Below are 15,937 nucleotides of genomic sequence, written 5' to 3'. Positions count from 1 at the left end.
GTGGGCTATTTCAACTATAAATGCTTAAGACCACTGTTTCTTTTCACCCCAAACTCCCCTCACTCCCTTTATGTCTGGTGGTGTTGAACCGGCTATGGGCATCTGGGGGACTTTGCCAAGGAAGGTTCATCAGAGCTGTACTTCTGTATTGGGTTATATGTATGTGGTTTGTAGTCACTTCTGTCTAGAATCACATTATTGCTAATTGTATGGCTGCCAGGAATATCCCTACTGAACCCCATGCTAACTCACCTGAGGAGGTTCTTTGTACTGAGAAATGAACATTTTCACACAGCACCGAACCAATAGCCCCAGAAGCAATTCTCTGAAAATTCTCCAGATCATCATACATGCAAAATTATAAGCAGAGGGTTGAGTACTTGTGTATGTCTAGTCAAAAAGCATCCTCTCTTGCCAGGAATAACATCAACAATACAGCTTATATGATTATAAGTATACCTTAAGTGGTTTTTTCTTTGCTAGGTCGTATATTTTCTAAAGCTTGATGATAATATTTTAATTGCTGTTCAGAAATGTGTTCTGGAATATTTTCAATAGAAGTTAGAGAATACAGACTCCTGATTGGTTCGTATTTGAAGGACACTATCTTTTATCTTTGCTAAGTTTATTTATGTATTAAACAGAGAAAAAATGTATAAAATTAATGACATGTAAAAAAGCAGTGAAGATAAGCAATTAAAACCAATGGAAAATTTTCTGACATGAAAAAGCAAACTGTAAAGACAAATTTCGGGTTATACTAGAAGCAAAGACATCAGAAGAAAAGATAAATGTCAGATGGAAGCAATGAACGGGGTCTTAGATGGTCTGATGATGCAGTAATGAAGCAGAGTGGACCATACACACTATGGAAAAGTACTTACCGTTCTTGCTGCTCTCTTGTTGAAACACTGACATCGACAAAGATAATGTGCCACGACAGCGGGGACAACGGTAATGATTGTTGACGGGTGTCACCAGTTCTAAGAACATTTAGGATGAGTCAGTGGAAAACAAAAGGAAATGCCCTGAAATACTACAACTCACACATTAAAAAACTTAGGTTTCCCAAGTGTGGCAGTTCTAAAAAGTGGCATTACTAATAATGTGTTGTGAAGGAAGTTATCTAAATATTTTTTAAGTCAAATTTTCATCCACATGACAAGACTGGATTATCTTCCTACTCCAGTTATAGAAACACTACATTACAGAAGCATTGTCTTACAAAGAAGAGAACAAGAGTATGCAGCTTACAATTGTAAGAGGAAAGTATTATAGAGGTATGTCAGGGAAGTAATTAAAAATATAGTATTTTTCTGCTGTTTTTGGTATTTGTCAGTTTTTTAAATTTGTAATTTCTTGTACGTTTTTTAGAATGAGAAAATTCCTTTCCTAATTTCAGTCCTGTTGGTGACAGTCAGTGACGTTGTAGTAAAGGCAAGCAGGTAGCTTAAGAGTCAGCTAGCTGGCTTTCTAACCTTTGATATTTTTATGATTCTTGGTCATACATGATGATAAAATCTAGAGTTGACTGAAAAGCATACAAAGGGGAAAGACTTCCCATTATCCATGCACCCACCCATACAGAGATTACTCCTAATATTTTAGCATATTGTGATGGCCAATGTAACGTGTCAACTTTACTGGGCAGAGAGACACCCAAATAGTTGGTAAAACATTATTTGCTGGTGTTTCTGGAAGAGGTTAGCATTTGATTCAGTCGACCGAGTGAAGAAGACCCTGCTTTACCAATATGGGGAATGTCCAATCCATCAAGGGCCCAAATGGAACAAAAGGGTGAATTCTCTCTCTCTTTTTGAGCTGGGACATTCATCCATCTTATCCTGCCATCGGACATCAGAGCTCCTGAGCTCTTCAATTTTTGTCCTTCCGATTCTGGGACTACTTATACCAGCAGCTCGTCACACCACCCCCAACCGCTGGTTCTCAGGCCTTTGGACTCTGACTAAATTACACAGCCAGCTTTCCTGGTTCTCCAACTTAAAGATGGCAGCTTGTGGGCCTTCTAATACTCCATAACAATCAGAACCAATTCCTATAATAAATCCCCTTTTGTATATCTCTCTCTATATGCTATTAGTTCTGTTTCTCTGGAGAACACTAATACACATATATTACTTTCTCAAATTTTTTAATGTAAGTGTACACACACTATGTGTTTACATGCATGAAACCGTACTCCACCCTGCTACATAATAAACCTCTCTCCGTGAACAATAAATATCCATCTACATCATCATTTTAAACAGGCATAACACCCCATTGTAGACATATACCATAGCTGATCTATTATCTATTACTTTACTGTGTTGTTTTCAGTTTTTGCTTATATGTAAACAACATTGTTATAAATGTCATTGTCTTAAGTCAGCCAGGGCTGCCATAACGAAAGAGCATAGACTGGGTGATTAAAACAACAGAAATTTATTTCTCACAGTTCTAGAGGATGGAAAGTCCAAGGACAGTTGCTGATCAGTTGAGTTTCCGGTGAAGACTCTCTTTCTGGCTTGTAGATGGCTGTTTTCTCACTGTGTCTTCCCATAGTCAGGGGAGAGAAAGAGCGATGTCTCTGTCTTTCTCTTTGTGTAAGGCCATGGTCGTCTTAGATGGGGGCTCCACCCTTATGACCTCATTTAACCTTCACTACCCTCTTAAAGACCCAATCTCCAGCTACATTCACTTTTGGGACTTGGGTTGCAACACATGCATTGGGGAGGGACATAATACAGTCCATAGCAATCACTGTACTCACATAGCTTCGCACCTCTCTGAGTATGGCCTTATATTTAATTCCTAGGAATAGAATTGCTATCTACTTTCAAGGTATTCGACCAATATTGCAAAACGACCTTGCAATTAATAGCCCTGCCAGCAGGGTGTGAAAATCCTACTAGCTAATTAGGGAACATTTTTAGGTGAACTACCGTTCAGCGTCAAAAGGATTGAACTTGATTCTCAAGTCACTTGTTGGACTCCTGGTAAAGAAGAAAAAGAAAAACAGGAACAGAAAAATAGAAGATGAGGACCTGCCCCAAAGAACACGTCAAAGTTTGTTTTTAGCGACTTCCCTTCCATAGCCCCTTCTAGACACATGGACTCCCTGAAGCTGTCTCTGCGGCCTGGGGTTCCCCAGGAGGCTTGCAGCCCAAGGCAAAGCTCTGGACTCTGCAGCCCAGTCGGAAACACATCAGGACATTTCCTCCATACAAACTTCGCACCCCTAGGGCTTTTCTCTCCCTCATTTCTCAGAGAGGAAAGACAAAGACAGCAAGGGTGTTCTTGCTACCCGTACTGAAAGTATTTGCATTTCAGAAGGAAAAAGTATGGATGATGCATTCACACAAAGGACAAATATCAAAGAGTGGATGGTAGGCTCCCTAACTCTACCAGTGGGAAGATATTTGGAGAATGTGTTTTAGTCACACTGTGTTAGGCTATTACCCTCTTACTCCTAGGCATAGAATTGGCACTGAAAAAGGTCTGACTCTCGATTTCAACTCAGGGTTGTGAGATCAAGCCCATGTTGGGCTTCACTGCTTAAGAGTCTCTCTCTCTCCCTCTGCCCTTCCTCCCTCTAAAAAAAAGTTTATGTATACATAATTGTGTCACATGCCTCATCAGTTATGTCCTGAACTCTGAGGGTTTCCTTTTTTTTTTTTTCTCAAGATTTTATTTATTTATTTGAGAAAGAGAGAGAGTGTAAGAGAGAGAGAGCATGAGCAAGGGCAGAAGGAGAGGGAGAAGCAGACTCCTGTTGAGCAGAGAGACTGAGGTGGGGCTCAAACCCAGGACCTTGAGATCATGACCCAGCGGAAGGCAGACGTTTAATGGACTGAGCCACCCTGGTGCCCTGAGGACTTCCTTTTTTTTTTTTTTTTTAAGATTTTATTTATTTATTTGACAGACAGAGATCACAAGTAGGCAGAGAGGCAGGCAGAGAGGAGGGGAAGCAGGCTCCCTGCCGAGCAGAGAGCCTGATGCGGGGCTCGATCCCAGGACCCTGAGATCATGACCTGAGCCGAAGGCAGATGCTTAACCCACTGAGCCACCCAGGCACCCAGGACTTCCTTTTTGAGTAGACATCCATGAGCACCAAATCTTCCATTGTTACATAGCCAATAATTGGAAGACTTGGCCACCAACTAGCTTTGAATGAGTATATTTCAAACCTTCACTTCCTGCTGACTTCCGGTGCCAACACCATAAGACACGTTCATATCACAATAACCTCTGCCTTGCCCCTTTGCATGGCAGGTGAGTTGGCACGGTGGGTGTTAAAAGTATCCTGGAAGCCATTCCCTACACCAGTCTCCCAAACTAGATGTATACCAACACAACTGCCCTTCACTGTCTCTCAAAAATGTACACAGTCACCCTGGTGTCACCTGACAGGAAAGGAAATATGCCAAAGAGAAAGTTGAAGTGAAAAAAAAACAAAAACAAAAAACCCACAGTCTTAATTAACTACAGTTAAAATATCTTTCTTCTGCTAATGTTATGAAAATACAAAACTGAGTAAACATAGTGCTATGAGGTCCCGGGCCTTGGAAAGATCAACACGATGTCCTCACACTTCACTGGCTTCAGAGTAAAACCAACTCTGCTTCTATCTCCAAACTTCTCTGGAATTCCTCCCACCTTTCATTTCTCCCTCCCCCATCATCCTCTTTCACCCAGACTGTAGAACAGCCCCGTCATAGACCTTCCTTCTCCTGCTTTCACGAGCCTCCAGCCCATCTAAAAATGCACATTTGGCACATGACTCTTGTATTTAAAATCTCTCCCTGTCATCAGGTGTCCTTTGTCACCAGGATGAAGCACGACCCTTCTCGGCTTCCGTGGCTCCCTCCACCCCTCCAGCCTTCTCTTGCTTCTTGAGCCACAGCATCCGTTATGCTCATGTAATAGGACTGCTTGGGATCCTTCAGACCAGCCGAGTATTCTCCACTCTCTGTGTCTTTTGTCTTTCTGCTTCCATCTTCTTTTTTCCAAACATATCCCCTTCCCACCCCTAACTCAGTTGGTATGATGAGCATCTACTCCTCTTTCATGGTATAACTTAAGCATCTGTCCCTCCATAAAGACTTTCCTTGACAATCAGAATTAGCTACATATCTTTTTACTCTATTCTTAATGAAGTTCAAAGTTTTTTAAATTTACATAACAAATACATGAATACACTCTTACTGTAAAAAGGGGAGACTCAACCACTATGGATAAATTGAGTGATCACCACCGCCAATGCCTGTCATTAGTTGGGTGTGTGTCTTTCCAGCTTTTATGTATATTAATGTCCCATTCCTCATTTGTACATCTTTCTTCCCCTACTAGATTAGAAAACCCAGGAGGGCAAAGGCAATGTCTTATTCATCACTCTATCCCCACTTCCAAGCCCAGTGCCTGGATGTAGGAATAACCAGCACTAGAAATGAAAGCATTGAGGCACAGAGAGTTTAAGACACTTGCCCAGGTTATCCGGAAAAGTGGCCAAGTTGGTATTCAAACTCAACTAGAACACTTACTCACTGAAGGTTTAATTGTTTAGTATATGATGAAAACCCACGTTGGGACAAGCAGCATTTGGATTAGAAGAGTTGCCTCCAGAGAAGGTCCACCACATACCATCCAAGCCGATATGAATGTGCTTAATGACTTACATAAGAACCATGGTAGCATACATCACAAAAAATTAAGTGATTGCTTTTTCTTTTTTTTCCCCTCCAATTTTGTTTCCTATGGAAAGACATCTAGTAAAAGTGTTTTCACTAGTTAAATAGTGCTAGTATCTAGGGCAGTTCTAAGTTATAGCATACCATGAGAATTATAATAGCCAAGAGGTTACTCATTATTCTCTTTAAAACAATGAGTAAGACATTTGTGGCTTGCTTTTTAAGATAATTTCACTCATTTCCTGTACAACCTACCACTATCTACAATTAATTTTAATTTCCTTGGGGGCAGGTCTAACTTGTATCTAACAAAGAGCAAGGTTCAGAGCACTAGTCAGACATCTGCTGAATGAATAACTATGAATGACTTCCACTGACAATGCAGTAGAATTCACTAGAAGGAGATAGTCCCTTTGATAGTCCCCCAGACATTCAAGATGAGTGACTGGGGTTGTCTCAAGAAATCTCTTTTCTTTCTTAACAGTCACCCATGCTTCTTGGCTGTCTACAGCTGAAAGAGCCTTAGTTTTCTGTAAGAAAGCAGCCCAAAGCCTGCTTCTCAAAAGTAGCTGGGCTAGTTCCCTTCTAGACATCAGATACAGAAAATTGGATTAACCTTTATTCTTGGTTTCTTCTACTCTGTCATCATTGGTTCATCAATGGATTTCTTTTAATTATTTATTGCTTTTTAAAATGTATTCATGGGTGCCTGGGTGGCTCAGTTGGTTGAGCGACTGCCTTCGGCTCAGGTCGTGATCCTGGACTTCCAGGATCGAGTCCCGCATCGGGCTCCCAGCAGCTTGGGGAGTCTGCTTCTCCCTCTGATCTTCTCCTCTCTCATGCTCTCTCTCATTCATTCTCTCTCAAATAAATAAAATCTTTAAAAAAATGTATTCATAACATAACAAGTGTCTCTAAATCTACCACTGAGGGGTGCTTGGGTGGCTAAGTCAATTAAGCATCTGACTTGGGCTTGGTAACGATCTCAGAGTCCTGGGATTGAGCCCTGTGTGGGGCTCAACACTCAGTGGGGAGTCAGCTTATCCCTGTCCCTCTGCTCCTCTCCCCTACTCATGCATGCACACATGCATGCTCTCTCAAACAAATGAATAAAATCTTAAAAAAAAAAAAATCCACCACCTAATCCAAGAATCAGTACACTGACCACCTCTCATTTGCTTTTATGCTCCTTCCTATTCCATCCCCTTTCATCCTTCACTATCCCAAATTTTGTATTTATTATTTTGTTGGGTATTTTTACTTAAATTTTTTATTTGGAGATATTTTAGATTTGCTTGCCATGAGATCTCATGTTTCCCCCAGTGGTAAAATCTTACAAAACTAAGGTACAGGGGTGCCTGGGTGGCTCAGTGGGTTAAAGCCTCTGCCTTTGGCTCAGGCATCCCAGCGTCCTGGGATGGAGCCCCGCATTGCATCAGGCTCTCTGCTTAGCAGGGAGCCTGCTTCCTCCCTTCTCTCTCTGCCTGCCTCTCTGCCTACTTGTGATCTGTCTGTCAAATAAATAAATAAAATCTTTTAAAAAAAAAACAACTAATGTACAGTATCACAACAGACACTAACATTGCTATAGTCAAGATATAGAACATTTCCATCACCACGAAGATCATGAGTGTTGGCAACACCGGCTATAGTCACAACCACTGCTGTCTCCTACTTGGTCCACCTTGATCCCTGATCCCCATCCTTGATCCCTGGCAACCGCCGATCTGTTCTGCATTTCTATAATTTTGTCGTTTCGAGACTGTTGTATAAATGTACAATATGTACAATATATATTATACGCTATATAATCTTTTGAGATTGACTTTTCTTTACTCAGCATAGTTTTCTGGAGATTCATTCAAGTTGTTGCCTGTATCGATAGTTCATTTTTGTTGTTGTTATTGGTGAGTAGTATTCTGTGGAATGGATGTACCACAGATCATTTACCCATTCGCCCACTGAAGGGCATCTAAGTTGTTTCCAGTTCTTAGCTATTATGAATAAAGCTGCTATAAACATTTGTGTATAGGAATTTGTGTGAACTTAGCCTTCATTTCTCTGGGAAAATGGCGAAGCATGCGATTGCTGGGTTATAGAGTAGTTGAATGTTTAGGTTTTCAGGAATCTGTCAAAGTGCTTTCCAGAGAGGCTGAATCCTTTTAAATTCCCACCAGCAATGTATGAATGATATCAGCATGCTCTCCAGCATTTCATGTTGTTACTATTTTTTATTTTAGCCATTTTGGTAGGTGAGGAATAATAGTTCATTGTGGCTTAAATATGCATTTCCCTAATGGTGAATGATGTTGAATATTTTTTCATGTGTTTGCCATCTGTATATGCTCTTCAGGTAAAATGTCTTTTGTCTATTTTATAATTGGATTGTTGTTTGCTGTTTTGCTGTTAAGTTATGATTTTTTTAAAAGATTTTATTTATTTGTTTGTCAGAGAAAGAGAGAGAGTACACACAAGCAGGCAGAGTGGCAGGCAGAGGCAGCAAGAGAAGCAGGCTCCCTGCCGAGCGATGAGCCGGATTTGGGACTCAATCCCAGGACCCTGGGATCATGACCTGAGCTGAAGGCAGCGGCTTAACCAACTGAGCCACCCAGGCATCCCAAGTTGTGATTTTTATATATTCTAGACACTAGTCCCTAGTCAGATGTATGGTTTGCAGATACTTCCCCCTCCTTCGTAATTTGTCTTTTCATCCTTTGAACGGAGTCTTTTGCAGAATAAAATTTTAAATTTTGCTGAAGTCTAGCTTACCAATTTTTCTATTACTGACCATGTTTTTTAGTAAGTCTAAGTCTAAGAACTCTTTGGCTAGCCCTAGATCCTAAAGATTTTCTCTTATTCTTTTTCTAAATGTTTCATAGTTTTTGCATTGCATTTTATATCTAAGCATGTGATCCCTGTTAATGTCTCTATAAGGTATGAGAGTCTTAGGGTCTTTTTTTTTTTTTTTTTTTTTTTTTTTAGTGTATGGATATCTAACTGCTCCATTTACTGAAAAGATTGTCTTTTCTCTACCGAATTGCTTTTGCATTATTGTCAAAAATCAACTGAGCAGGAGCACCTGGGTGGCTCAGTCTTTGAGAATCTGCCTTTGGCTCAGGTCATGATCCCAGGGTCCTGCAATCAAACTCCCCAGGATCCCAGGTTCCTGGGATCCTTTCCTCTCCCACTCCCCCTGCTTCTGTTCCTTCTCTGGCTGTGTGTCTCTCTGTCAAATAAATAAATAAAATCTTTTTTGAAAAAATCAACTGAGCATATTTGTGCTCAGTTTTGCATTACTGTCAAAAATCAAATGAGCGTACTTGTGTGGGTCTACTTCTGATTCTTTATTCTGTTCTGTTTATATATGTGTCTCTCTGCCAACACCACATGGTTTTGATCACTATACCTATAAAATGTCTTAAAATGTGATAGACTGATTCTTGCTAGTTTCTTCCTCTTTTTCAAGATTGTTTCAGCTATTCTAGTTTCTTTGTCTTTTCATACAAATTTTAGGATACTATTGTGTATCTCTACAAAAATCTGGGATTTTTATAGTAATTGCGTTAAGCTTTTGGAGAAAATTGGCGTCATTACTAGGTTGAGTTTTCCAATCCATGAGCATAGTATGTCTCTCCATTTATTTAGATCTTTTACATCTTTCATTAGCAGTTTGTAGCTTTTCGCATAGAAGTCCTATATGTGTTTTGTTAGATTAACACCTCAATATTTCTCTTTTTTTTTAGTTGTTATAAATGGTACTGTAATTTAAAATTTGATGTCCATGTGTTCATTTGATTTTTGTAGGTTCATCTTGTGTCCTGTGAACTTGTTGAACTCACCTATTAGTTTTAGGAATTTTTTGTAGATTCCTTGGGATTTTCTATGTAAACAAACATGTCATCTGAAAATATGGACCGTTTCATTTCTTCCTTTATGATCTGTATACTTTTTATTTTATTTTCTTGCCTACTGCACTGACTAGAATATTCAGCACTGTGTTGAATAAGAGCAAACTTTATTACCTTGTTCCAGATCTTATAGGGGAATGCATTCAGTCTTTCACCATTAGTATAATGTTAGCTGTAGTGGGTTTTGGGGGAGGGGGTTGTTTCATTTTGGTTTTTTGTGTTTTTTTTTTTTTGTTAGATGCTCTTTATCAAATTGAGGAAGTTCCCCTTTATTCCTATTTGTCTGGGAGTTTTTATCACGAATCATTATTGAATGTTGTCAAATAGTTTTTCCACATCAATTGATCTGTGTGATTTTTCACTTTTAGTCTGTGAAGTGGATTATATTGATGGATTTTCAAATATTGGAACTGACTTGTATCATTGGAATCAACTCTATTTGGTCATGGTGTGTATAATTCTTTTTATATATTGATAAACCCTATTTGCTAATAATTTGTTATTTTTTCTATATTCATGAAGTACTGACTTTGTCTGATTTTGGTATCAGGATAATACCAGTTTCACAAATGAAATGGGAAATGTCCCCTCTTCTATTTTCTGGAAGAGATTGTATAAAACTTGTATTAATTCTACTTTAAATGTTTAGAATTCTCCAGTGAAACCATTAGGATCTGGAGATTTCTTTGTGGAGGGCTTTAAAAGTACAGTTAATTCCTTTAGGAGTTATAAGGCCTTTAAAACTGTCTGTTTTATATTGGGTGAGTTCATGTTTTTCCAGGAATTGGTCCATTTCATCTCAGTTGTCAAGTCTCTGTGTGTATAATTGCTCATGGTATTCCTTTATTATTCTTTTGATGTCTGGAGGATCTTTAGTGATACTTGCTGTTTCATTCCTGATATTGGTCATCTGTGTCTTCTCTCTTTTTTCCTCTGTCAGTCTTGCTAGATGTTACTCAATTTTGTTGATCTTCAAAAAACCTGCTCTTTGTTTCAGTGGTTTTCTCTATTATTTTCTGTTTTTCGTTTCATAGATTTTTATTATTTCCTTCTTTCTGCTTGCTTTTGGCTTATCTTTCTCTTTTTTTCTAGGCTCATAATGTGAAAGCTTGAGAGATTTCATGCTATAGATTTCCCTCAGAGCACTGCATTAGCTGTGTCCTGCAAATTTTAATATATTCTATTTTCATTTTCATTTGTTTCAGGTATCTTTTTTAACTTCCCTTGAAATGTCCTGTTTGACCCATTGGTTGTTTAGAAGAGTGTTTAGTCCAACTATTTGAGGACATTTTGTGTCCAGTTGTTTCCAGTTCTTAGCTATTATGAGTAAAGCTGCTATAAACATTTGTGTATAGGAATTTGTTATAGGAATCTGTTATTGAGTTTTGCTTGATTCCATGTGGTCAAAAATGCATTCTGTATGATTCTACTTCATTTTTAATTTGTTGAAGTTGGTTTCATGGCCCATCTTGCTATAGGTTTCATGAGCACTAGCAATGAAGTGTTTCTGCTGTTTTGAGCTGGGGTGTTCCACAAATATCTATTTGATTTGTGTTGGCCGATGGTGTTGTTGATTTTTGTCTAATTGTTCTATTAAACGTTGTCAGATGTCTTAAATTTTGCCTGTTTAGTAGGTGGAAAATGTTATTTTGTGGTCTCGACTTGCATTTCCCTGAGTTCTAGTAAAATCGAAGGTCAGATTACTTTCCGTCCTCTCTAATTGCAGCTTTTAAAACATGTTGTTGAGACTTTACTTTATTTTTTTAAAGATTTTATTTATTTGAGAGAGAGAGAGAGCACAAGCCAGGGGAAGGGGCAGAGGAAGAGGGAGAAGTGGACTCCCCACTGAGCAGGGAGCCTGATGCAGGGGCTCGATCCCAGGACCCTAAGGCCCTAAGATCCCAGGACCTGAGCCAAAGGCAGACAGTTAACCAACCGAGCCATCCAGGCACTCTTTAAGGAGAAGCAGACTCCCCATTGAGCAGGGAGCCCACCTTGGGGCTTGATCCCAGGACCCTGAGATCATGACCCGAGCCCAAAGCAGATGCTTAACCGACTGAGCCACCCAGGCTCCCCAAGACTTTCCTTACAAATTATTCAAACTTTTTTTTCCTCTTATTTCTGTTTTTTGTTCTTGTTTTTGTTCTCACATGTGTAGTGACCCTGGTGATGCATCTGAAGAGAGAAATAAGGAATATGCCTCTGGATAATCTCCATCTGGCATAGTGCCATAGCAATTAGACACATACTTGGGCCAAAGCCTTCAGTGACTCTCTGTTTTCTAAAAAATACAGTCCTATTGCTTCTCGGCATTTTAGCTAAGATCAAGTGTAAAAAATACAGACCTACACCTTAGCCTGGCGTTTAAAGCCCACGTGATGTACTTCTGATTTAACTAACCCAGCTATGTCAATGCCTCTCTGTTCTCTAATAAGTTGGCTCTTGCCATTCCCTTTTCCAAGAATGTCCTTGGTCAATCAAAATCCTACCTATGCTCTAAATGTTGCTCAAATGCTCGCTCTATGGAGACTTTCTTGATCATTCCAGCTGGAAGTGATTGCCCTTTCCACTGTCCTATAACATCTGTCCTATGATGGTGCACAGCTCAGGATCATAATGCACACACCTGGTAAACCACTGAGTGGCTTCATGTCAGTGATTCAGACCAGGACTGTGCAGTTGTTACTTTACATCTGTTTCTTGGCTTGCAGACAAAGTGCCTCTCCTTTAGTAATATTCTAGCTCCCATGGTGAGCATTGTTAAAATTCTATCTCAAATGACCAGATTCGCTGAAAGTAGTATATTAGGGAAGCCAACAATTTGTTGAGAAGAACAGATTAGAAGACTAAATAATTTCGAATACTGATAAACTCATGCTCTGAAATTATTTCTCTATACATGTCAGTTGAATGTGAGACATGGACTAGCAAAACAACTGAAAAATATATTTTTAAAAATCTGAGTTTGCCTTAGGGACAACACTTCACTGAGTTTTGAACTTTTGTTTCTTTAAGCCAGGTGATAGTTTCAGTAAACTAGTAGACTGTATAATATAACAGGACTTAAAAAAAAGCAAGTCTAGATAATACCCTATGTTATTTTTAAAGTAAGAAATTCCAGGAAAGGTTCATACAACTTATCTACATAAAAGTAGCTATGAAATTTCATATCTCACATTTTCATACACCTGGTAATTCCAGTCTTTATTAAAAATCAAGCTATTGTTTTTTTTAAGTCACAGAAGACTAGAAAAAATTTTGGGGGGAATTCTTACCTTAAGAATGAAACTCCTTTATTGTAGAGAATTAGAAAATAACAATGGTAATAGTTATTATTAATAATTAATAAACTATTAGGTATTTAATTAATAAATAATTAAGTATTGTAACGAACCATAATCCCTTTACTCAGCAATGACTATTGATAACATAGGACTTTGAAAAAGTTGTTCTAGATCTTTCAGGTTTGTGTTTAGACAAGACTGTTACTGATGGATTTTTTTTAAAATATTTTATTTATTTATTTGACAGAGAGAGAGAGATCACAAGCAGGCAGAGAGGCAGGCAGAGAGAGAGGGGGAAGCAGGCTCCCCGCTGAGCAGAGAGCCCGATGCGGGGCTCCATCCCAGGACCCTGAGATCATGACTTGAGCCGAAGGCAGAGTCTTAACCCACTGAGCCACCCAGGCGCCCTGGATTTTTTTTTTTTCAGTGAAGAGTCTATACCTATCCTTGGTGTTCCAGGACGCAATAACACTGATGGTTGGCAGTGAGTGCTTCGTGTTTATTTTCAGTTCCACATGCTGTTCTGCAGACCCATTTCCTCTTGTTCTCTCCCTAGCAGAGGCAGAGAAGTGTTGACCTCTCTCTTCCGCCTCAGAATTTTCCACCGAATGAAACCACTGCACCTTCAACCTGCTTTTCTCCGGGATGAATCAATCATCTCCCTCCTTGACCTTTGAGTCTCATTTTCCAATTATTTTTATCCCTTTGAAGTATCCTCAGAACCTTCTAAGGGCTGAGAGCAAGGCATATTTTTCCCAACAACTAATTGACTTGGCTATTTCACGTTCTCTTTCCTGAGAGCAGGGGAACTGGACAGATGATTGTGGAGGCTTACTTTCACTTGTGACTTCACTCATCTTTTTATGGTGCCTGAAATGAGGATTCTACATGTGGCGAACCTTTAGTAAGCCTTCCTGGCCGTCTGACTCGAGAGTGTGGTTCCGAATAAGAGCCACAAATGGTAAAGGCAGTTCCAGGAATTTGCTGGTTACTCAGCAGTGTTGGATCAAGCTGGGAAGACAATGCATGCTTCCTGCCCACTTCCCAGGCACTTCTGCCCACATTCATTGTGAAATGGATGGTCACAAAGAATGATCTGAGGAGCCCCACGTTGCCCCTCACCAGGTGCTCCCTGGCAGGGAACGTGCCTTGTGGATTATGTTCTTCAAAGAAGCTCATGCTTCACGGGGGCGGCTTTACTCAACATGGAATAGAGCTCTGGGTAGTCGAGGCTCACCTGGTTGCCTCCTTCTGGTTTCATTGTTTCTTTTCAAGGAAGCCATTTTTAAACATAGCGTTATTGAGGCCATCCATTGCTGCCCTGAGCGATAGCCGTGTTCATCCTGTGCCTCGAGTTGAACCCTTCCAGAAGTGAACGGGAAGACCAAGGGAGTGGGAGTCCAAGCAGTGGAGTGAGAGTGCCAAAGCGATAGTCTCCTACAGTCTGCCTCAATAAATGTTCACCTTTGCAAAAGCTTTCCAAACACTGGAAAGCTTTTACAGAAAGTGCCCGTGAGTGTCAACTCCCAAATTGGCCCCCCTTTCTTCGCAGTTATTCACCAACCCCTTCATCCATCCTACTCTTGTGCCTTGGATATTTTCTTTTAGATCATACTACTTGCCCAGAATATCACCAATCAACTTCTATCTTCTCCTGTCATTCAAAGGGTTTCTGAAACCACTTCTTCCAGGAAGTCTTCCCTGACTCACTAGAACAATGAAACCTCCTGGCCTCCCTCCCCACTAACCACTCTCCTCAAAGAACTTCCCCTTTGTTTCCACAGAACATAAATGCTGCAACTTATTTCTTAGTTTAATGTGTATTTTGAATAGATTCTCAGGAAGGATGCCTTCCTGAGGCATCATAATAGGTGATGACTTCCAAGAAGGAGGATGGTATCTAATGGAGGTATAATGACCCCACACGTAAGAGCAGCAAACAAGCATTGCTATAGGTATGATTTTGCAGATAGCTGCTCAGACTTTGCCTTTGGAAACTGAACTTCTACATAGTAAAACAGAATAAAGAACAAAAACACTGATCATTCCTGAAAATTGGAGGGGAGTATATGATCTCCCAAAGTGGCTTCAAGATACGTTGATAGATTAAATGCTTCCAAGTTTAACAATCAAGTGGACTCATGGTAGCAACAGGTCTTAAAAAACAAACAAACTAGCCCATACCAAATTCTCGGATAAGAGTTGACACATCCGTCTTCCTTAAAAATAAGCTATCAACTTAGTGCAATCCCAACAATTACCAACAGGATTTTTTTGTCCTCTGATGCTAAAGTTCACGTGGGGAAATAAGCAAAAGTAGCCAGGAACTTTCTGGAAAAATAATGATAACAAGTGGAGGAGGAAGAGTCTTAAGAGAAAATAAATATATCATAAAACTATAAAAATTAAAGCAATTTAGTATGGGTGTTTGAATAGAACAGAATAGAAACAGACCCCAGATAGATGATTAGGTTTTATTAAATGGAAAATGTGGCATCTCAAATCAGTGGTTACTATCAAAAAGAGGTACTGTTGAATAAATGGGGTCAGGACAGGTAGTTAACCATCTGAAAGAAAATAAAGGGATCAGATCTCCCCTATTAACTACTATTCTTTTGAGTGGTAGGAGGAAAAAAAAAAACCACTAGCATTAGTCCAACTCTGAAAATCTAGTTCAATCCAATTATTGAAACAGTTTTTAGGAAGTGACTGGCTCTCTTGGATGATTTAATATCTTTCAGATTTCTTTGTTCCTCATCAAGATTGCATATGGAGGGGCGCCAGGGTGGCTCAGTGGGTTAAAGCCTCTGCCTTCGGCTCAGGTCGTGATCCCAGGGTCCTGGGATCGAGCCCCGCGTCAGGCTCTCTGCTCGGCGGGGAGCCTGTTTCCTCCTCTCTCTCTGCCTGCCTCTCTGCCTACTTGTGATCTCTGTCTGTCAAATAAATAAATAAAATCTTTAAAAAGAAAAAAAGATTGCATATGGATGTGGGGGGAAGAAGGGTCTCCAGAGCCATCCGGGCAGATCCTTGTACCTTCTTTGGCCCCCCTGGTTTC

The 15,937-nt window shown here is 39.9% G+C and overlaps 1 protein-coding gene across 1 annotated transcript in view; it reads right to left on the bottom strand.

The window, feature by feature from the left end:
* Positions 1-15,937, bottom strand: part of LOC308356155 (kinetochore-associated protein NSL1 homolog) — a gene marked incomplete at its 3' end in the record, with an annotated part of 431,182 nt that overhangs the window by 370,540 nt on the left and 44,705 nt on the right. The window lies entirely within an intron of this gene.

Source organism: Martes martes (assembly GCF_963455335.1).
Source record: "Martes martes genome assembly, chromosome: 15".
Lineage (NCBI taxonomy): Eukaryota > Metazoa > Chordata > Mammalia > Carnivora > Mustelidae > Martes > Martes martes.
Note: the sequence above shows the minus strand (reverse complement) of the source record. Positions and strands in the feature narration are given on the sequence as shown.